The 23,270-nt window shown below is 41.5% G+C and overlaps 1 protein-coding gene across 2 annotated transcripts in view; it reads left to right on the top strand.

The window, feature by feature from the left end:
- The first annotated feature begins 2,993 nt into the window (after nucleotides 1-2,993).
- TPRG1 (tumor protein p63 regulated 1) overlaps nucleotides 2,994-23,270 on the top strand; it is a 230,714-nt gene continuing 210,437 nt past the window's right edge. For both annotated transcript variants that reach the window (XM_073231920.1, XM_017652467.3), the window contains exon 1: nucleotides 2,994-3,229. The gene's annotated coding sequence lies outside the window, so the exon portion shown is untranslated. The remainder of the gene's footprint in view (nucleotides 3,230-23,270) is intronic.

Genomic DNA, 23,270 nt, shown 5'->3' with positions numbered 1-23,270 from the left:
AAAATACGCATATTTCCAACCAGCCTTGAGCTCAACCGATAAGGGACAGATTGTCCAGAGTAAATAGAGAAAGGAAAAAAGATGCTTTGGGCTGAATTTAGTCCCCTGTCAAAATCCCAGAAGAACTTACTGCCTCTCCTCCTCCTGCCCGTCATCCCTGCGGCGGCCAGTCCTCCTTGGCTGCCAAGGGAAGCAGAGTGGTTCAGCTAGGCATGCCTTTGCTCTTTCATCCATCCAGCAAACATCTCTTGAGCAACTCAGTTGGCCTTATACTGGGCTAGTTCCTAAAAGAATGTCTAAGACATGGCCCCTGCCTGTAACAAGAGCAGGCAGATATATGTCAGGGGAGAGCACTAACCACAGTGGAGTGCGATCCTAGCAATGCATGCTGCATGCTCCTGCGACTCAGGAGAAAAGGAACGCATGCTGCTTCAGCTTCTCAGTTAGTTACCTGCCCGCAGGTCCCTGTTTGCTTCAGCAGTGGCTGCCAGGATCTAGTCATCCCTCCTGTGCTCCTCTTTCCTGGAGACTCCTGCAGAGGGGCACAAGTAGGCAGGGACTGGGGATTCTTGCAGATGGTACCTGCTGGCCCTTGGTGCTGCATGTCTGCTTACCAATCCTCCTCTGCACTTGGGGGCACCTTGCAGAAGGGGTAGATATGCTTCTGGTTCGGGCCTGGTGAGGATCTGCCTCCTTGTGCTTCCTGCTGCCCGTCTGCTGCCCAGGCATATATGTGTAAGAGCAGCAGCTGAGGCCAGGGAGTGGGCCAGCTCTGTGATTGCTGGGGTGGCACTCCATCCCCATCTGAAAAATGGTAGGAGGGGAGGAGGTCTAATAAACCAGAATATCCTAATCCAAACAGCCAACAACCTGCATTCTTTCTCAGGGACAGCAGGGCTGAAGTAGCAGGGGCAGTAGAATAAATTGTAGAGGCCATCACAGTAGCGAGAAGGGACAAGCCACCAAGAGAAATGATCTCTAAGCATCCAGAGTCAAATGTTTCTGTGATTCTCTGCTCTTTGGCTATTGAACGTGTCATCCACCAGGAGACATGTACATAGCCATTGATATAACTGGAAATAGTGGACACGAGGTGAGCCCCTTGTGCTGTCCTATGTCTCATCATGATGGTGCTACATGGTCATGCCAGTACCCAGCATTTACAAAGTGCCTATCGCCCTTATTTCTCCCTCAGCAGCTGAGGGAGATGAGTGGGGTGTGTATTGTAATTCCTGCTACACACCAGAGGCATTTCTCAGGGAAGACTAAGCCACTTGCTGCTGATTTGGTGAATAGCAGATGAGGGGTCAGAGCCCAGGTCATCTGTGTGACATTCTTCTGACTGTGTGTGCCCCTCCTGGATGTACCAGTTCCTGTCCCAGTTAAGGCAGGGCACAGTGTGGCAGGCTCAGGGCATAAGCTGGGAGGAGCATTTTCAGAAGCTGGAAACCTGGAAACATCATAGCTACTACATGAGCATATGATGTCTTCTCAGACTCTTGACCTTTTAAAATAATATACTTCAAACAGCAATGCATCGTCTAGTCACACTCTGCAAACAGCAGGCTGGTACCCAGCTCCTCCCCACTTTTTTACCTCCATCCTGGGTCATCATAAACCTGCAGAGCTGAGTGGGAACAGTATTCGCCTTGCAATTACTTCTAATTGCCCTGTAGTTTGGTGGTGGATGAGTGGTGTGGCCTAGATACCAGTTATGTGTAACCCTCCTTTCATCCTGGGGTTTGTGTTAAGGAGGACAAACATCTGTGGATCAGGGAACTGTGGTCGAGTCCACCTCCTGGTTCACATACATATCCAACTCCACATCTACCCTTGTCAAAATGCCAGCCCCCTTCACAGCCCAGATCTAGGGTAGCTTCTTCCTCTGTGAAGCCTCCCGGGTTTGCCCTCTCCTTTGGATTCTCACAGCACTTGTTCTGATCTTGTCTTTGGTGATCATCATTTTCTACATACTTCACCTTCCTGAACTCCTTCTGCCAGAGACTGTGTCAATCTCATTTTCCTCTCCTTGTCTACCCTGAGAAGCGAGAATGGCTGAGGGAGTGACGCATTGAATACTTGCCGAAAGAAAGCTAAACTGATGAAGTTCTAGACATCGTTGAGGGATATGAAAGGAGAGGTGGACATGCACTGTCTTTTCACAGTTCATACTTTATACTGACTATATGTAGAAAGCTCTTATTTGAGTTTCAAAATCAATTCACTATGATTCAGTACATTTTCTAGCAATTGTTGTGTCAAACTTACCTTAGATTCATTCTCATGTGCTTCCTTTCAAATTCAATATCTCTGAAGGAAAAATGCCACCCCAGATTTATAGATGGCCAAAAATATTAGCTCAGAATGGTAAAAACATGACTTGCCTTAGATTGCAAAGTTATTAAACCATTAAAGAGATGATTAGGATTCAGTGAAAAGATATTCATTGATGTTATTCTTTCAATATTTATTTATTTAGCACAAACATGTATTTATTCATTACACGGTAGACATTGTGGGGAATATAAGAAAGCATAAGACATGGGCATTGCTCACAGTCTAGTGAGAGGGACAAATACTTAGATGGAAAACAATGTCATGTAGCAAACGCTTTAACGGTAATCTGGGCCAGAGATTCTGTATGCCCATGTATTTGTTCTCATAGAGATATGCTGCTCTATGTGTCCTCTACACTTCTGAGACACAAGTGGTGATGATGCTCAACAATCACAAATATCCATAAAAGAATATTAGTAATAGGAATGTAGCTTCAGGCTTAAGCTTGCTGATGGCTCATGGGGAGCATATGGACAGTATGGAGGAATGGACAGAAGGCTGCTCCTACTTACTCCATCAAAAGACTTCAATTAAACAGGGAGCTGGCAGCAAAATCCAGACTTCTTCAGGGAGAGGACAGGAGAGAGAGGTGTGTCATTTTAAAACAAGAAAGGCCCCACCCACAAACCCAGTTCTCCGTCTTTGACAGGGTGAGTTCCACCCTGTAAACATCCCCAGCCTTTTCATTTGACCCTTTGTTTGAGACTGAGCATGTAACTGAGTCCACTCAGTGAGGCAAGATTCAGACTGAGAAGTTGACAGCACAAGGTCAACCCTGTTTGTCTTCATCAGAGACAGTCACATCTCTACTGGCTGCTAGCTATCTGTGGTTTGGCCCCCTTTGTCCAAGAAGAAAAAGAAGAGCCGTGAGGACTTGCCACAGCCTAGTCAGGTAAGGTCAGATGGCTTGTCACCATGTCTGCGAAGAGATGGGCTTCTCTTTAGTACCTGACTGCTCCTGTGCCCCGGCCTGGCTTTCTGGGCACCCCCACCATACACCTGCAGTTCCATCTAGGCTCGTAGTTTTCCATGACCATACAAAATCCTCTATTCTTCCTTACTTCCCAGGGTTGATGAGGTTTGCAGACCTGTATTTTTCAGCCTATAGAATCACTTGACATACTTTTCTTTATATTGATTTGGATCTTAACTGCCCTATAACAGCAGTAGGATAGGTATAATTTTCTCTATTCAGCGGCTTAGTGAACTGAGGCTTGGTGAATTGAAGTGATTTGTTCGTTTGATCAGCAAGCTAAGGCCAAGATTAGATTTGATTCCTCTTTCTCTCCTTCTTCTATCCTACCCAGCAGGTCATACCTTATCTCAAAAAGCCAAAAGAATTGAAAGGGCTTCCTGAGCTGTCAAATAGCAAACAGAAGGTGTTATTTCCTTACAGGCAGTTTGAGTGCAGTGTTTTTTAACTCATCTGAGAGAGATTTTATAATGATACATAGACGCCATCAAATAGGGCTATTTTAGGGAACAAATGAGAACACGTATGTAAAGGGGTCTCTTAAACTGAAAAGTGACATGCAAATGTGAGAAAAAGACTGCATGACTACGTGGATGCTGACCCACTCTCTGCTCTCTGCAGCAGAAGGCTTTCATCTAGGCTGAATGACACTCTCTTAAGAGCAGCAGCATTATGAGGCATGGATCATAAAGGCCCTGGGGAAATATTTTAGCTTTTCAGTCTTACTGTGGTATGTGGAAAAACCAATCTCACCAGGGGGAAAAAAACACCCCCAAATCCTTTCAAACTGACTCCTGCAATTTCCTCTCTTATGACAGTGATCATTATATCTCATTGTTCTACAGTTTTAAGAAACCTCATCTTTGGTGATTATGTAGTGTATTTTTTAAGATGCTAATTTTAGCTATCACTTTCCCCTTCATGCTCAGAAGGTTATATCATTCTTAGTTTGTGGAAGGAAATATTTCCTCTGTGTGTGTGTGTGTGTGTGTGTGTGTGTGTGTGTGCACGTGCATGTGTTGCATCTGAGTTTGTTGTGACAGTGCTAGTATTCATCCCCGTGGGCCTGCCTCAGTGCAGTGCTACACAATCTTGGCAGACTTCTGTGTATTCTTAGTATCTGTCTGATTGTAAGGGCTTTGCAGAAACTGCTTAACCAATTCCCTTATTCCAAATAGAGAAACTGGAGCCCAGAAAGGCAATGTTATGTGCACAAGGTCACACAGCCAGCATTTATGGGAGCTGCAAGTCAGATGTCAGTCTCTTACTTGTTCACTTCCCATGACTTGTAGTGAGTGGTCCCAGGCATCATCTGCAAGTGGAAGCATAAGCTGTGTCATTTGGGCAGTTATACCCAGATGTCCTTTAAGATTCCTTTCAGTGAAAATTTTAGGGCCTCTGAATTTTTCTTAGCATCCAGTGGAAATATCATACCTGTAGAGTAGAGGACTTTTCCAGAGAAGCTTCTTTCCTGATTAACTTGCTTCTTGTGGAAAATTTCTTTCCACCAAATTCTGGAACTTCTCCTTAGGGATAGGGTTGATAGATGGGCCAGCAGTAGTTAGTGTCTTCATTTTATTCAGCCCATCTGGATCTTTGTATCTTCTAGAACCCTTCTAAACATGTGTCACTTAATTCAGCTAATTGGAATGCTAGCTGATTCAGAAATGTAGAATCTAATGGCAGGGTTGAGCCCAAGAGTTCCTTTCATTCAGGGGATTCAGACCATAGGTGAGTCCAGTTTTCAGGTGTGTTTTGTGCATGCTGCAGTGTTAAACAACACTGAACTAGTTCCAGATATTTAACATCCAGGAAATTTCCTGTAAAAATTCAGATACCTCATTTTTTAGGAAGATAAGAGGAACTGGTAATAGTGAGTCCATATTCCCAAATGGAAACCACATGGGCTGGGGCCGGGCAGCATGTGCTCTCTATAGACGGAACATGCATTCCCTAATCCTGCTCAGTCGCTATGGGATCTGGCTTGGCCGCTAGGTATTTGAGTCTGTCAACTGATTTCTTCCAATTTCTTATGGAAGAAATTTCAAATCATTCTCTTTCAAGGGAAACATAATTCTACGTACTGATAGGCCAGGCCACAGATCAATATCATCAGGGAGGAGGTAAAATTAATTCTTTGTCCCTAACCTCTCATTATCTAAGAAGTAGGAAGAGAAATAATGACATCAGCAGAACATGCCATTGGCCTTGATACCTACCCAAAATATTGAACCAGATATCAAGGCTCAGTGAGTTGAAAGCTAGAGTATTTAGCAAGATGACACAGCTCTAGCACACTCTCCAGGTGCCTACAAGAGAAAAGGAAGAAAAACTGACAAGTGCAAAAAAAAAATTCATTGCTCAATAGATCGATGACATAAAAATAAGAAAAGAAATTAGAATGTATGATAGCACAGTGCCCTGAATTCCCAAAGAAAACAGAATAAATTACTGAAATCCTGAAAACAAACCCAATGATATGCTTTCTATAATCCATTCACTAATAAAATAATCACCTCATTATCACTTACAGTGTATGTCATCCTAAGCTTGGGGATTGAAAATATGTACATAAAAACCTACAACACAAGGTAAGATATGATAAGTGCTACAAGAAGAAGAAAGCAAATGTTGGTTTTACTGAGTGGAGATATTCATGGCAACGAGGCAGATTGCTATCAGGGGTGGTTGTAAGGATGAAATAACATTTGACCTGGGCTTTGGACATACAGAGGTAAGAAGAGTTTCTAGCAAAAGAAGAATTTAAGTTAACTCATAAGTCTTATTGTCTGAAGCATACTTCCGGAATAGAGAGCATTTGCTGTGGCTGTATAGAAGGGGTGTGGGGCTGAGAATTTGGGTCCACACCAGGTCCTGGGTGCTCAGTGGCAGGCTTAGAGCTTCAGGTCAGACATGACATAGTGGATTTGAGGAGCATCATACCTACTGAGTGGACATTTATTTACTCCAGGCTCATGGCTGTCCAGTCCATAATTTGGCAGTGACAGAACCTCTGTGAAGGTGTCACTTCACTCTGCTTGAAGTTTTTCAGAATGATTACGAGGAAGAAAAACAGAATGGACCACTCCTAACTACAACAGACTATATCAGATGCTTAGCAAGGGAAGCAAGGTGGTTCACATATAGTGGAACTAGAAATACAGATGAAAATGTTTTTTAAATACATTGAGAACCTTGTAAGGAATATTTGGAAAAAATATGATTAAGACTTCTTATTTGTAAAGCACGTCTATTCCTCTGCTTTTCTGAAACTTAAAGAAGTGATGTTGCAGAAGTTCTTAATTGTGGGATGTAGAGGGTTTTATTTAGTTGAGAAGCTTTGTCCTGCGGTCTGGGAAGCAGTCACCCACTAAGGAACAGTTATGGAAGGTGCTTGGCTGTCCCATCCCTACCCTCATTCATAATAAACACTGCTGGAGAATTCCACAAATGTGTGAATGCTCGACTGTGTTTTGTAGCCTTCCTGATGAGTTGAAGGGAAGGTCTGGTCTTGTGAAGGGCTCCACCAGTCAGCAGAACAATGTTAAACACATAGCCTAAGGTATCTGTGTAATTAACGAAACTCTTTTCATTTTCATGCACATGGTTTTATGTGAAATTGATTCAGAATTCTACCTATATCTCAAAAGTCTGTGCTTCATGGAAGTAGGTAGGTGATGTGGCACAGAATAAAATGAGATATTTGAATAAGATTTACTCATTTAAAACTATTTATTCAATGTCTGTCCAATACAAACATCTTTTCATACCTCATTCATTCAGAAATATTGAATATTAATTCTAGGGTTGGGAAAAGAGCAGCAATGAACAAAAAGAAATAATCTCTGATGTCAAATAACTGACACTTTTAATGAAACCCATGGAAAATTAACAAAATAAATCAATGAAATATATAATATATGAGATATAGCAGAAAATAGAACAGGGAAGGGATAGGAAATGTTGGAGAGTCGAGATTTTGGGGAGGGTGCTTAGGGTGAAATAAGTTGTTATTTGAGTTAAGATCCTAATGACACAAGAGCGTGAATCATGTTAGTAACTGGAATAGCAAGTGCAAAGGTCCTGAGGCTGGAGCTGGCGAACATAAATATTCTTTCCAAAGAGCTTATTTGTGAAAGGACCCAGAATAAATGGGCATAAGTTGTAAGGGAAAGAGAGGAGCTTTTCCTACCCATGAAGATGAAAGATGATAGAAATGTACTTTTGTAGAAATTGTAACTTTACTGATACACATTGATTATTTTATTTTATCTTTTTTGCCCCTGTGAATTAGTCTCTGTAAGGGTTTTTAACCTTACACTTTTTCAGGTCAGTAAAATAAGGCTCAGGGGATTGAAGTAGTCTGCCTCAAGATCATACAACAGATTCATAACAGATGGGACTCAAACCTGGGTTCCAAATGTCCAGTACATTGTTCTCTTCACTCCCACTGCCTCATACTAGCCAGATAATTTGGAGATCATTTACAGTTTAGAACTCTTCATAAACCTCTACAAAACTTTCACTTTGTCATTGTGTAAGGACCTTTCACAAGTCCCAGGAAAGTCACCCTTCCCAGCAATATCTTCTAAACTGCAGGTGTGGTTATACCAGAGGCAGGGTACCTGGGACCATGGGAGGGAACTAAAACTCAGCATCTGCGTTAGTGAAACTTGCACTATTTGGAAAGAATCTTCTAAGTATGGTCAGCACAGGGCTTCAGGATGAACCATTTGCATGCCGGACGATGGGAATGCGATTTCTTAGGCTTATAATCTTGGACTCACATCAGTCTCTTCCTTGAGCAGTGAGTTTATATCTACTTATTGACATTTCCTTAATGCTCTCTTCTGCTTTCTTTCTACTTGAGGGTCATGTACTGATAACATTCTTTCTGCTTATATGAAGCTCCAACCATACATTTCTGGGTATTCAACCCTACCTGGTTCACAGTTGGGACATCACTATTCTAAGAGCAGCAATACATTGAAACACATATTATTTGGCCCAGCCCTAGATAATGCATTCCCACAACAAAAAGCTTTGCATACCATTTGTCACCCGCCAGGGACAGCAGCTCTCTGCCATCATTCATGGCACCAAAAGGCAACTACTAGACTAAAATTAACACTTGTCTTCAGCAGCCAGTTGCACTGGGTCCTTGGTATCTGCTTACTGTTTTACTGTGCAAGAGCTCTTAGATACTTACCTACCTGGACAGCTCTACATGACCTTGTTGCTTTCTGTACAGATGACTGTCTGGTAGCATTTATTAAGCATCTGTTCTGTTCAGTGGTGGCAGAGAGGGGTCACAGTGCAGCACAGAGGATGCTGTCTGACCTAGAGGTGTTAATAGTACCCTAGAGGGAAAGGGCACTCACCTTATGGTGCATGCAATGCTTCATCTTGTTGAGGAGGTCCATCTGTCTCAAGTGAGTTTTAGTGGCTAAGGAAAGCTCCCTTGAGGAGGTAGGACTGAGCTATTAGGTGAACTTTAAAAAATAAGTATATTTCCATGGCCCACAGAGTACAGTGATCTCTGAGTAGGACAAGCCCTTCCAAGCTCCTTGGGTCACCCTTACCTTTGATGAGATTTCTTGTATGGTTGCCTCCTTTCCCACCACCTTCTGAGGTCTTAGATTTTTATTCTTATATTTCACTCAGTTCCTTTTGTCTGGTAGTCCTTTGACTGACTTGTATTCACTCATTATTTTTAACATTTTTTTGCCTCAAAAGTAAGTATAATGTATGTTTAGTGAAAAAAAATAGAAAATTTAGAAAAATGTAAAAGGACAGTAACAGTCATTCATAAACCAGCCACGCAGAGATAATCATTCATAAAATTTTGGTGCATTTGTTTACAAAGCATGTGTGGGTATTTTTAAATATAACATTTTATAATCTGTATTTGTGTTTCATAATATATTTTTCATATCAGTATTTGTCTACTGGATTATTTTATGACATCTTTTACAACCTCTGCCTCCTAGACATGAACTCCTTTTAATTCTTCAGTATGTTAAGTTCTAGGATTTTTATTTGCTTATTTATATCTACTTTAGGTTTAGATAATAAAACCACAGGGTATGTGTAGCTTAGGACTATACTTTTTCACTTAGTGTTATTCTGTGAATTTTTATTTGTCATTTAATTCTCTTAAAAATATGGTTTCTAAGGGTTGCATTATATTCCAGTATGGGAGTGTCCATATAGTGTGATTCAATAAGGACATTTAATTTCAAATCTTTCTAATTTAGGAATGATGCTTAAATCATTATCTCCTCTACTAAGCTGTAAACTCCATGCAAGAAGATCTAGTTTTGATTCATCTTTGAATTGTAGTTGTGTAGTCAGTTGAGAAAGATAAAATCCTTTGTGCTAGGTGAGATGAACTCTCCATGGAAGCTTTCACTATGGGAAGCTACCCAGGGAGCTATAGCTAGGTTGTTTCAGAGGCTGGAGAAGAAGCCATGACCCACAGTGGTTGGTTGGTGTGGGCAGGAGAATTCTGCTTCGAATGGACCAGGTCTAGCTGCATGAAGCCCCAACATAGGAAGGTCAGCCCTCCCTGAAGTGCCACTTCCATTGGGTGGAGGGACCAGCTAATGAAACCAGACAAGGAATTCCTACAATTCAGTGTTTCTTTCTTGCAGAATTAAAAAGTAAAATAGCAACAAGCTAGTAAATGTTTCTTCTTATTGATTTCTTATCCCTGCTGCTCTTTACGATGTAATTTTCTATAAATACAACCAAAGACAAGAGAGTCGTCATTTGTAGTGGGATAAAGGTAATAAAAATAAATATATTCCCCCCTTTTTACTTTTGATATTTGACTGGTTTATAAATGGCCTCTTAGCTCTCTACCTTGATTTAGAATGGGGGTTCCAAACCAGGCCCACATGGAGTGCTAGACTAGCAAAGCTGGAAGGAAATTGAGGACCAACTAGTTCAGTACCCTCCGAGTTTACATGAAGGAAATAATTCCTGGAGAAGAGAAATGAGTTACATCTGAACTCAGATTTCCTGGTTCCTACTTCGAGGCTTTCCCCACCATCACTAGGGATCATATACTCTGCTCCCAAGTGTAAAAGTTCCTCTGACATAGACTCAGTTGATGACTAGACTCCTTCTAGCCTTCCTTTTCCTCAAACCTCTAAAACTATGTTTTGAAATTGTACTGTATTGTAAGCACTTAGCTACGCCCTTAGATCCATTAGCCCCTCTAATTCTTATTACTGCCCTGCACAGTAAATAAACATTGGATCCACTTCACATCTGAGAAAACTGAAGCTAAGAAATTTTAAATTGTTACCTTACCTCAGGCATCTGGTAAATTATGGAGTTTGGATTAAAGCCCAGGTCTGTCTGACTTCAAAGCTTTCTCTACTGCAACAGTCTATTTCCTGATATAGGAATTGATTATGTGAAATGACTCAATTTATGTCTTTACTGTTCCTTGTCCATTATCCTGTGGAAGGGTTGGCTTAATTAATTCCCCAAACATGTGTGCCTTTGAGTTGTAGGTGAGTAATCTAGCTACCTTGCCCACAGAGCAGTGCTTAAATCAAAAGTAGAGACATCTTTTCAGGCTCCAGTGGAGGAAGCCGAGTTGTACGGCTTAGCCACTCCTACTTATTGGCTGAACTCCCAAACAGGAATGAAGCTTCACAACTGAAAATGAACAAGAATTCAAGTTTTGTAAAAGTTAAAGGAAGGAAAAATCATGAGAAGACAAGAAAAAAAAACCTTTTTCAGTACCATGTAGGTATGTAATGTCAGCTTTGAAAGAGAGGATGTGTTTCAGAGAGAAGCACTGATGGCAGAAAAGTCACTGAAGAGTTAATGGGAAGGAAATTTAGGGCTATGTTTTGGGATATGGAGTCCCTTGGCCAGGCTTGACTTCTTCTCAAAGAAAGATGGCCTATTTTGTGACTTTAACTCTTTTGGAATAATGCGGGAGGAAAGAAGAAAAGTATTTTATTCTGTTTTTTTTTTTTCCAGATCAGTGCTTTTGAATCTAGCCTCTGTGAAGGTCAAGTTGGTGTGGAATGGCTCCCCTACGCAGTTACCACTCACCACTCCTTCCCCTGGGGCCACTCTTTAAAACAAAGTCACTGACACCTCATCCATTTCCAACTCCACAGCACTTGTTATGACCTTTTGCTGGAAAAATGAGAACTTCTTCCAAACTGCTCTGTCCTGTCTATCTGTAGCTAAGGCTTTCTTCTCGGTGATCTGTTCCTTGGAAGTACATTGAACTTACCTTTCCAGGATAAGTATCTCCCCCTTCTTCTCCCCTTATATGATTTACATAACAAGTTTGTAACCTCTTGGCTTCATAGCAATTTCATAACTTCTTGTGGTAAAACTTGCTCAAGAAACACTGCTTTTCTTCACCTCTCAAAGCTCTTTCGATTTTATTTCCTGAATGCAGCCTTTGCTATCAAGTGAGCAGAGGAAAGGCAATGCCCAATAACCCAACTATTCATGAATAGGAAGTAGTGTCTGGGTGTGAATTTTAGCCTTTTTCTGACTTTAATTTTTATACAATTTCTGAAGGCCAAATTTTGATGTCTTTTCTGAATGAAACAGAATTAGTTTTTTCCTTGATGATAGGTACTTGAGAATGGGAAATCTGTCATGAAAATATGGGTGTTTTAAAAACTTTCAATTTTCAATGTCTTGACTAGAGCTAATGTTTTTTTCCTCATTTCATCCTTTTATAACATTTTAATCAAAGAAAATTAGAAAATATGAATTGAGGAAAAAACCTATAATTCCATTACCCAGAGAAAGCAAGTGTTAACATTTTGGTGGATATCTTTATAAATTTTCTTTTATACATGGATCCATATTTTATTTTTATAAACAGTGAGATCATGCTATGTCCTGTTTTAGAACCTAAAAAAAATATGCCATGGATGTGTTTCTATTGTATTTGTACAATGTCATTTATAAGAGCTGTGTAACATTCTTCCTGAGGTACCTTTAGGTAGTTTAGCTATTATAAATAGTATTGTCATTTTAGAAAGGAAGTTGGATGAAGAATGAACTTGGATTTGCCCTGGAAGACAATAAGTAAAAAAAAAAATAGTAGAGATATTACTTATTTTAAATGATCCCTCTCTGTGTTTCATATGTTCAAATATACCAGCATATCTTATAAAATGTACTGGTTAATCCCACTTTCTTTATCATAAGATCTATATCTATAGATCGGTAACATTATCAGTGAACCAAAGTAATTATCTTAGAGGTGCCTATACTGGATGTAATGTTGAACTATTACATGGAAGGAACCTCTTAAATTGAAGAGGCTACATTCTGAAGGAGAGTTGGTTTCAGCTAGTCTCTATAGCATTTTCTAATAAGTTTATCCGCTGGTTGGACTTTGGTGGGAGAATTACAGAGTTTCGCAGACAAACAATAATATCATTTGGAGTCTGACCTTGCCTATTTTAAGTAGGATTCAAGAGAGGAAGTAATGACTAATAGTAGCTAGAAATAGTACTGGGTATTACAGATAGGCCCCAGCTCATTAAAGAGGGAAGATAGAACTTCCCTTATAGTTACTAGGGTATATATTTTAGAGACACGTCGAACAATTCAGCAATCTCTTCAAATACCATGCAATGTCACAGTTGAAGTTCTTGGATTCAGAGATACTGCAGAACAGTAATACGGAGGGCTAGCTAACTTTTAGTGATACTTTCCTCAAAAGAAAAGCTCTATGGAGTGGTCAACCTTATTCATTCACTTGAATTTCTCCTTTCATAAATAAGACATATAAGCCACAGATGTTCTCTCACTGCTTTGACCATCTGAAGGGATACTTTAGAGGCAGAAATTCACATAGAACGAGTGTGTATGGGTGACTTGGGTGACATCAGCATCAAATTCTGGTCCTTTGAGCTTCAGTTTCTACCTGGTGCCCTGGTCTAGGTGGAACACTTGCTTCCTAGAATGATTTGGCACATCCCCAGTCCAGACACACTGACTGTCCTCACTATCACCCTACATATGTTACCGTATGTTACATATGTGACCTCATCAGGATAGGAGTCAGACTGCCCTGAAAGCTTTCAGCAGTGCCACCTTCCTTTTGGCATCTTTCAAGGATTGCCAACATCCCCTGCCAGATATTATTTCATTATTCCCTTGAGAGTTCCTCCTTCTTCTATAATCATATGCTAATGGCTCTTCAAAAGATGATGATCAAGGCACTCCATCATTTACAGAGTACTTTCACAAGTTTTCATTTGATCTTCACAAAACAATCTCATCGAATAGGCAAGGCAGGCATCACCATACACATTTTCACAGATAAAGAAGTTGAGGGGTATTATTATTATATGTGTACACTTTATATATGAAGATGGTACTGTTGACTGCTTAATAATGACTGTTTTGAGTTTTTCCTAGTCTGTAGTCCTCCTCCTCCTCTCTTGATTACTTTGTGAGTGAAGTCATATGTTAACAGAAAGACTGATCAAAGCCAAACAGCATCTGTCCTCAGCAAGCCAGCCTTGAGACGCACATTCACAGAACCAAGGGAATGTGAATATCACAGGTCGCACTTTGATTTTATCAATGTGTTTACTTCAATTCTGGCTAATATTTCTCATTGCTTTAATGGTAGTTGTAGCACATGACACATAAATACACGTTTATCCTTACCTTCTTATATTCTGGATTTATATATGCACATTATTGCACCTATGTGCATATACAATTATATTAGGCACTTTTATTTTTGTTTCCTTACTGACATACAGAAAAAGCCTTTTGTGACAGAATTTCTTGTTCTTACCTGTGTCTCTTACCTAAGTAACTTCAGCAAGCTAATAAGAACTTTGTTTTTTAGTTTTTATTTGTTAGCATTCTGAACTGTCCACTTTTTAAAAATCAACATAGAATGAACTCAGATGTTACTCTTGAAATAGAACAGCTTTCATTTCTACAGTCTATACTCTGGCCTTCATTACTTTCTTGAGAGCTTGCCCTTCTCTACAGCTCTGGCCTTTTCTTCCTGTCTGGGTGGAGCTCTCTGCACCTGTTTAGATCTTCTTGGTATCCTGTAGAACAGGCTGAATTCCAGCTGTTAAAATTCTGACGTAGGAGGAGAGGAAATGGGTCAGTTACTTTAGAATGATATTACTCTAATACTGTCTTATATCTAATTATTTTGTCCAATTTGGCGTCTTGTTTAGCATTCAGAATTTTGAAAGCTCAATGCATATCCCAGCTATTAAAACACAGGTTGTTCTTCAGCTATGGTGACAGCGAAGTTGAGAAGTCAGCAGTATCTGTTTACGTAAGACCCTAGGCTCACCTTTCTGTTCTTGTTCTACCTATTTCAACCCTTTCAAGTGCCTGCTCCTGAATATTGCACTTTGTTTTTGGGATAAGCTCCCCTCTCTTCCCTCCATTCCTAGACCTGCTCTCAAGAAATGTTCTCATATTTGCCATTTACCTCTCAGGGTAAGTGTCAGGCAGAAGTGGGTTTTTTTCTTGTTCTGACTCTAGTGATGCAGATATCTTCTGTGACATCCACTGTGACTGAGCTCTGTCTGACCCACGGTGTTGTGCATTCTGTGGGCATCCGAGAGGACAAATGGGGGCATGGCCTCTTCCCTCACAGAGCTCACTTTCTACTCATTTATGCCAGTTGCAGGCAATGACTAAAGAACTGGTTGATAAAAGATCATAGTGTCTGCAAAGTATAGGAAAAATTGCTTTTTTGAATTGCCATTTACGTGAAGTTTGTGGGAGCTGGTGAGTTCAGGGTTTGGTTCAAAGAAGGGGTTTCAAATCTTCTCAGGTCTGGTTCTATCCCATCTAAGCAGAGACATCCTAAGCTGAGTCTCCTTTGTGTTCTGTTATGGATGCTCCACGGAGTGAAGATATTTATTACTGATCCATTTGTTCAGCCAGTACCTAATGAATTATGTTTATGTGCTCTACTTAGCACTAGGCTACTGCGGTTAAAAAAAATCCTGCCCTATCATCAAGGATCTTACAATTTGTGAGGAGCACATAAAAGTTAAAGAATAGGTAACTGTAAAAGAGTATGATGAGTACAGTCATAATGATAAACATGGTCCACAAGGAGAAACACACAGTAGAGAGAATTCTAACTTGTGAGACAAGATTGGCCAGGGAAGCCTCAAGCTGCTTTCTGAGCTGAGACAAGAAGGGCAATGAGAGTCACTAGGTAAAGGAAATGAGGAGCTTGGTAGATTTATGTGACCTGCCTTGGCTGAAGATAGGGTGTAAGTGCTATGGTGGGGCAAGGAAGATGGGAGAAGGTGGAAAAGGAAAGACAGGGAAGAGACTTGGTGAAGCATGAACTTCCACAGGTTAGTAAGAGTTTATATCACAACGGTCTTGCCTACCATGCTCAGGAGTTCAGATTTTATTTGAAATGCAGTGGGGATTCATTGAAGGTTAAGTGGTCTGTCATCCAATTTGATTTGTATTACAGGACAATTAGTCTTCCTTCAATGTACTGCGTAAATTTGAGAGAGTAATATTGGAGAAAGACCAGTTAGAAGATCTTTATAATGCTCCTCAAGAGATAAACTAGGGCTGTGGCAATAGAAATGGAAGGAAATAGACAACTCAGTAGATGTTAGGGAATTAAAAGTTATAGGACTAAATGCCTGATTGACAAGTATTGATCATGAAGATAGAATCAGGCAGATTTCTGGCCTGGGCAACTGTATGTTGTGTTGTCATTCACCTAGACTGAAATAAAAAGGAGGAGCAAGTTTATGGAGGAGCTAAGAGAAAGATAAATTCATCTTTGGATAAGATGAGTAAGAAGTACCTGGGGGGGGGGGCGTCAATGAAGGTGACAGGCCTAGTAGACAGTTATGTAGATGGATTTAGAGCTTAGGAAAGGGGTCTCACTGGAGACACAGTTATGGGAGTCCTAGATCTGTAAATCAGGCTTACCCAGTGAGAATGAAAGAGGTTGCTTGCAGAGAGCATCCAGGGTGTACGTGAGATATGAGGAGATGGTCTCCATGAAGGAAAGTACAAGCCAGCAACAAGGAAGTAGAAACGAAACTGGGAACCTGCAGCTACAAGGAACAGAAGGAAACAAGAACTTCACAGGATAATGTCAGCAATCAGTGGTGCCAAGGAGATCAAGAAAGATAGAGTGGGAAATATCCACTGGATTCAGTCGCCAGAGCTCTGTTGAGAATGTTTCAAAGATATGTTGGGACTAAAAAGCAGATTTCTGTGGGTTAAGGTGTGAATTAGATAAAACTAAGTAGAGACAGCAAGGATGGACCATTTCTTAAGAAGCTTGGTCATGAGAAACATGAGATCCATTTATCCTTTTTGTTCTTTCAAGGGCAAATGGAATAAATATTCTCTTCCCCTCCTGGCAAGCCTTTAGATATCTGAAAAGGGTGATCCCGCTGTCTTCTCTTCTCTGTTCTCCAGTTCCCTCTAGTGTTTCTCATGTGACATTTATTGTTCCCTCACCTTCCACGTGATAACTTCTTTAGAAAAGGAAGGTGATTTCACAGGCTGTGGGTCAAAATGACCAGACAAATAATGGAAATAGAAAAAGAAGAATATGAAAAACATCTGTTGAAACAACGAAGTGTCACTTCATTAATTCGCTTAACAAATATTTTACCATGTGTTGCATGTATGTCAGGTACCCCTGACAGAGAACAGTGATGGTTTGTGTGGGCTTTAGAGTGGTGTCTTTGGGATAGCTCTTCAGAGCCTGGCTTTATGGGGACAGGAGAGAGCTAACTGCAGACTCTTTGAGAAAGGAGTCATCACGAAGAGCAGGTTTCTCCTGCATCACAGGCCAGCCTAATCTTCCTAGGAATTTGAGGCAATAAGAACAAGGCGGAGCCTGAAACTTGGAACTTCCTCTAACTTGCTTTGTGACCTGCAGCAAATCCCTTCCCGCTTCCATATGAGCATCTGGTTTCTTATTTGTGAAATGAAGGCGCTGAGTTAAATGATATCTAAAATGTCTGGCAGTGCTCTCGGATTCCAGCATGTGAAACCAGCTGAATATGTCTTTGAGAAAAATAATCCCATCAGGGTGCCAGTAATATGGTATTTCTTGACCTATGTGTTGGTTAGGTGGGTATGTTTATTTTATGATGCTTCATTGATCGGCATATTTATGATTTTTTTGAATGCATGTCATACTTCAGTAAAAATATTTATAATAAAAATGTCATTAAAGTAATACAGGCCATAGTTCTATTTCAAGAGAAAAACATTGTTTCAGCGTTTGGATGAATACTTTTCCCTGAATTTCATGAAATCTGTACGTGAGAAGTAACAGTTGGCCTAGCAGGAAACCCAGGCTTTGGGGAACTTTCTTAAACAAAGCTCCTTACCAGGAACATCTGGCCGTGGCATGTGTGTGCTGGTATCCTCCCTGGCACCGGGACTCATGCCGGGTAGGTAGCAACCCTTAGTAAACACTATCCACAGCCTCCCCTGGGATGGCCCAAGAACTGGGAAAGAGGCTTCTTCTAATTTCTAAGCATTGTCACCATCTAGTCTCTAATTCAGCAGATTCAAAATCAGGAACCCTATTTATTTTGGAGAGAGAAGAAAAGGAATACTACAGGTAGAATTGTTGGCCTTGGTTGTTTCCCCTGGTTTCTTTGTTCCTTTCTCTTTTACTAATACATGGAAAAAATATTTGAGTGCTTAGAGGCCCCCTGACATGTATCATCAGGACCAACACCTTTTTCCTGATCAATTCCTTGCATGCTCATTTTTTCTTCCTTCTGAGGGTGTGGGAAGGCTAGTGATTTAGCCTTGTTCTCCTAAGGAGAAGGATGACACCACTTTTCTGTTCCCTCCATGCCCTAGACTTTCATGGTTGGGACACCTTCAAAGTAGGGCACTTCTGCTCCCGCCTGAGATAAGTCAGTGTGCTTGATGCCTGGTGCACAGGCTGGCTGCCTGCTACTTCTTCAGACCCTTCTCCAGGCAGCTCTCCCCTGACTTGTACAGCTTTATATCGCTAGCTACCTCCAGTATGTATCTTTGTGGGGGAATTTCACTTTTTGGGGGTGTTGAAAGGGAAAGTCTGAGAGACCTGGCTGAGTGGATGAATAGATATGTATTTCAAATAATAAGCAAACACACACACAAAGAAGAACTGTTACCCTGGAAAGAGACGCAACAGAGGAATGGTGTAAAGTTGAGCTATACACAGTGTGACTCCCCTCTCCATGACCTCTCTGAATCTTTAATGAAGTTGTTAATCTCATGAAGTTCTGGAGGCAAATGGAACCCTCACACTCCTGGCTGATGGTATTCAGTGTGACTGAGCAGGAACCGAGTCAGCAGGGATGGAGGTGTGATCCAGAGAGAAGAATACTGAGGAGGTGTGAGGAGGATTTCAGACCTTCAACCTGTTGGAGAGCAGTAGTCTAACTGAGTGTTACCAGCTCTTCAAGGGGTGGGGGCTGGAGGCGGGCAGCTGCCATCTCAGTTATACCGTAGTACCCACCGTCCTTTAAACACACCCATTCTTCACACCTCACACCTTTGCCAGGAATGTCCTCACCCATCCTCTATTATGCAGTCAGCTCTGAGGTGTCTTTCTCCACACTTCTAACTTCCCACACTCTCAATCCCGTCTCCACTCACCCCTGTTCTGTCCTGTTGTATTTTGTGCACATACTCCTGTTATGGCTCTACCACATAAGTCTGCCATTATCCACTTACATTTCTATCACCTCCATTAGACTATGAGCTTCTATAGGTGATAGACCGTGGTATGTGTTTCTATGCATGTCTTTGTAAGTGTGTGTACACAGAAGATGATTCCTTTTGTGCCTCCCACAGAGCTTTGTCACTTAGCCCACAGACATTCACTGAGTTCCCAAGTATGAGGTATGAGGTAAGGTACACACAACAATGGATCAGACATAGGCCTTGGCCTCAGATACCAGATCCAACAGAGAAATAAGCAGGGCACCCCCTTGTCTGTGTGAGAGCTTGCACTGCCCGCTCTGCAGTGTGCCCATGCCACGAGCTGCTCATGGTGATGAGCACAGCATGGAGTCTGCTCTACAGCTGCTCATAGCCCAGGAGTGAAGACAGGAAAGTAAGTGGTGACTACACAACAACAGTATACTCTAGCGCTATTATAGCTCCAAACAGGTCAGTGATGGAAGTATTCATGGAAATGTGCACAAAAATTAATCTCAGGGAGTCATAAGAGATCTGTGACCTCCCAATATTCTCTAGTCAGTATCCTTGTCTTTAGCAGTTCTTTTCTGTATAGATTTTTGATGAAACACCTCTAAAAATAAATAATCTTTTGTGAGGAGCTCAGCAAACCCCTCAATTGTTTCCTTCTTAAATTCAAGAATAGTTACTGAAGGGCTAGCAGGCCTCTGGCTCTGGCCTGGTGACGTACCCCAGTGCTCCACTGGGGATGTCCCTAGCAGTTCTGGTCAAAGTGGATCTCCATTTGTCTGAGAGGGAGGTCAGAGGCCAAATACCACAGAACCTCCACAAAGGGACCCCAAATCTGTGACTGTCATCTTAATCCTCACAGCATTTACACCCAAGGGAACTACCGTGTGTGGTGGAGGTCACCTAATGGAGGTGAGATGGGGAAAACTGTATATCAGGAGCCTCTATAGCCTTAGGTCTAGAATACTCTGGATACTGGAGAAAAATTGATCAAATCTTGTGATTGAATTGGAAGGAAAGTTAGGAATAATTTAGTCCAATGGCTTTCAGACATCAAAGCAGTTCTCTCTTCAAATGAAGGCTTCAGAAATCCAGAAACAGATAGGTGGATATGTTTTGATCAAAATGGCTTAGTCATTTCTAGGAGCACAATTTGCAAGCCACAAAATCCAGGACCTCATTTTGTAGGTGAGGAGCGTGTGATGCTGAAAGGTGAAGCCATTTGCCCAGGGATGTCCAGTGAGGAAGGGAGGGAGTGGGGATCCACATTTCTTGGTCGCATCCTGCCTGGCAGGACAGGGGATGGCAGGGAAGAGACCCTCCATCAACTCAAATTTCCCTAGGACCCAGAGCAGCCCTGCAGGCATGTTATCACTAAGGTACGAAATGTGAAATTGTGAAGAGTTGTTTGCCAATTTTCTTATCTCAGCTGGCACAGAGAAGGGCTTGTTGGAGAGTGGCAAGGTGTTAGAGTATTGTTGTTTATCCACGGCGCATCCCTCTGCTGTTCTCACGGAGACACTCAGGAAAGGCTGCACACATAAATTCACATAAATTACCTTTACGAAATGTCAGAATTAAAAGTGGATTTTCACTTTGGGGATGTGCCTCCAGAATGTTAACCCCTTCATGTGGGGAGAGATGTCACCATCAGAAAAACACAGTTGACGTTTCTGGGTGCAACAGAAGCTGCAGGAGCCAACTCCTGCGTGTGCACCCCAGCCCAGCACCCCACCTGTGCCAGGGTGGCCATGCTTGGTGACCAACCACACACATTTCTAAGCTCCTGGTGGGCCCACAGATATTCCTCTGGATACAGTATTTTTAATCCTGTGGTAGCCATAACTTCATTCTTTATTATGTTTGACTTCTTTTTAATTAACTAAACTGAGAGTTCAGGGGAGACACATCACTCATCTGGGCCTCAGTTTCCTCATTAGCTAGCGAGGACATTAGAATAGATGAATGTTTCCTAACAAGGCATCCTGTCTTCCCAAGGACCTGCAGAGGTACCAGTGGAAACACGCAAGTAGCTATTAAGATTTCAAAAGCTTTGTGGATACCAGAGATACCTGCAATAGAATTACATGGGTTAAGAAAAAAAAAATATCCCATGGAGACCTATGGATATATCCAGAGACAGACACAGAAGGTGAAGAAAGAGGGAGATCCTGGCTGTGCCGGCTCACCAGGGAGGCAGTGAGAGCAAGGAGCCAAGCACTTCTTAAACCTGGGTGCAAGAAGGGGAAGGTAGTGCCGAAGTCAAGGGGAGTGGCGTGGCCCCCAGGAAGAGGGTCGTCCTGCAACAGCCCTGAGGCCTACCTGTGTCTGTGTTTGACGTCAATCCTGTTTTCTTGGCCAGAACTATGATACTTCTCGTTTTGTGCAAGCTGATCTTTATTGGACTCTTGTGAGAGGGGAAACACAATCCCCAGACTCTTCCTTTTCTGGGTGGTTCTCAGAGTAGTTATTCATCTGCTTCTCTGCGAAACAAGTATTTACAGGGGGAGGGGGGGTGACTATGCGGGGTCTCTCTTTGATTTTAAGAAAGTGAGAGTAATTTCTTGGATTGCACAGTTTGTCTACAGGACAGAAATTGTTCATGACCTCGTGGAACAGAATCCCCCAGGATAAAGAGATTGGAAAGGGCTGGAATGAGGGGATATGTCTGTCTCTGAGTGAGCCCCAGAATAGAATATTACGCAGGGAAAGTGAGTAGTAGGATAGAGATTCGAGTCAGGGCCACATTATAACTTCCATGGGCCTCAAACTCTTTTGCCTTTCTGGACTACTCTACTGCAATAATATCAGTATTAAAACTTATTAAATATTAAAACTTTAAATAATTCATTTTTATTTTATTTTGGTTTTAGGCAAAATGTAGTAGTTTTGGTGACTCCCAAATTTCACTTTCTTCCTGGACATGAGAAAAAATTAATATTTTTTCAAACATAAAATTTCATTTTCCTCTTCTGATTTTAAAATAAATTAAAACACTTCCCCAGCCCCTAAAAGTTTTGTGAATCTCCCGGCACAGTACCTCCTGTACCTACTGGATACATCCTAAGGCCCAGTAAAGGACAAAGCTTCAGCCTGCAGCCCTGGCTGTGGGACTGCAGATTTGGGGGAAGCTGGGCATGAGTCCTACTTCATGGGGGCTGTATCTCTAAGCCCAGAGCAAAGCACAGCTGCCTGCTGCAGATACTGGGCAAAAGTGCCTCTGGTTTACCTGTGCTCCAGTTTGATGACTACTTCTTTGCTTTTCTTCTAAACGCTACTACTTGAAGCAGCGAACTGGAGTCCAGGAGTCTGATTTCACGCTATGATTCTTTCAGCTGTCTGTCTTTAGGCAAGTCCTTCACCTCTGTTTCAAAATTTGCAAAATGAAGGAATTAGACTAGACATTAATTCTCTAGCTGTAGTTTATGTCCTCTATGCTTCTGAAATATTGTTAGGAAAAGATGACAGTATATAAAGGGAGGCAGGTATCTTTAGACCAGGATCCAGAAATTATTTACTGCAATACTATATTAAATTCAGCTCTAAATTTGCTGGTAGTTGAGAAATAAGAATTCTTATCTCCTGACCAAACGCCAGGTAGCACTTCTTTAGTATTTATATTGCATTACGTTGGATGAGGTCTTCTGGAGGATGTGGCCTCCGATTGACCTTCAAGCCTGGCCTGGGGCAATCCGCAGCTCCTTAAGTCTCCCTGTCCTTGGAAGGTATGCTCCACCTACCATGCCCACAGTGGGATCCCTTTGCAAGAACAGAGATGAGAGGGTGAGGTTCTGTGAGACCATCTGGACTGAATATGTGAGTGAAGCCTTTAAGGCTTCTACAGAAACTAAGATTTTGGGATGTGGGCACAGAGGTCTGCTCGAATCAAGCATGGGAACTAAGTTCCCTTGCTTATTAAAGCTGCCACGTAGCAATGTGGAGTGGCCTGCCTCTTTCCTCCAGCTCTCCTTGCCCTCTTTGTACTGGAACCAATCTCAGTTTATACCCAGGAAGCTCCTGAGTTTGAGAATTAATGTGTATATATATATATATAGTTATACATTTCATATTTTGTTACAAAAGCAACACTAACAGACTTAACTTTTTTTTAAAGCAAAAAAATAACTTAAAATCCAACAACCTCCATTAATCTAAATATTTCTCTTCTGGTCTCACCAGTGTCAAAATTACTCAAATCATCATTACCAGCAAAATTCTTTTGTTTTTGCTTTTTTTAACTCTTCACATAAGAAGG

This window comes from Manis javanica, chromosome 3, assembly GCF_040802235.1.
Source record: "Manis javanica isolate MJ-LG chromosome 3, MJ_LKY, whole genome shotgun sequence".
NCBI classification, from domain to species: Eukaryota; Metazoa; Chordata; class Mammalia; order Pholidota; family Manidae; genus Manis; species Manis javanica.
This window is presented reverse-complemented; position numbering and strand designations above follow the sequence as displayed.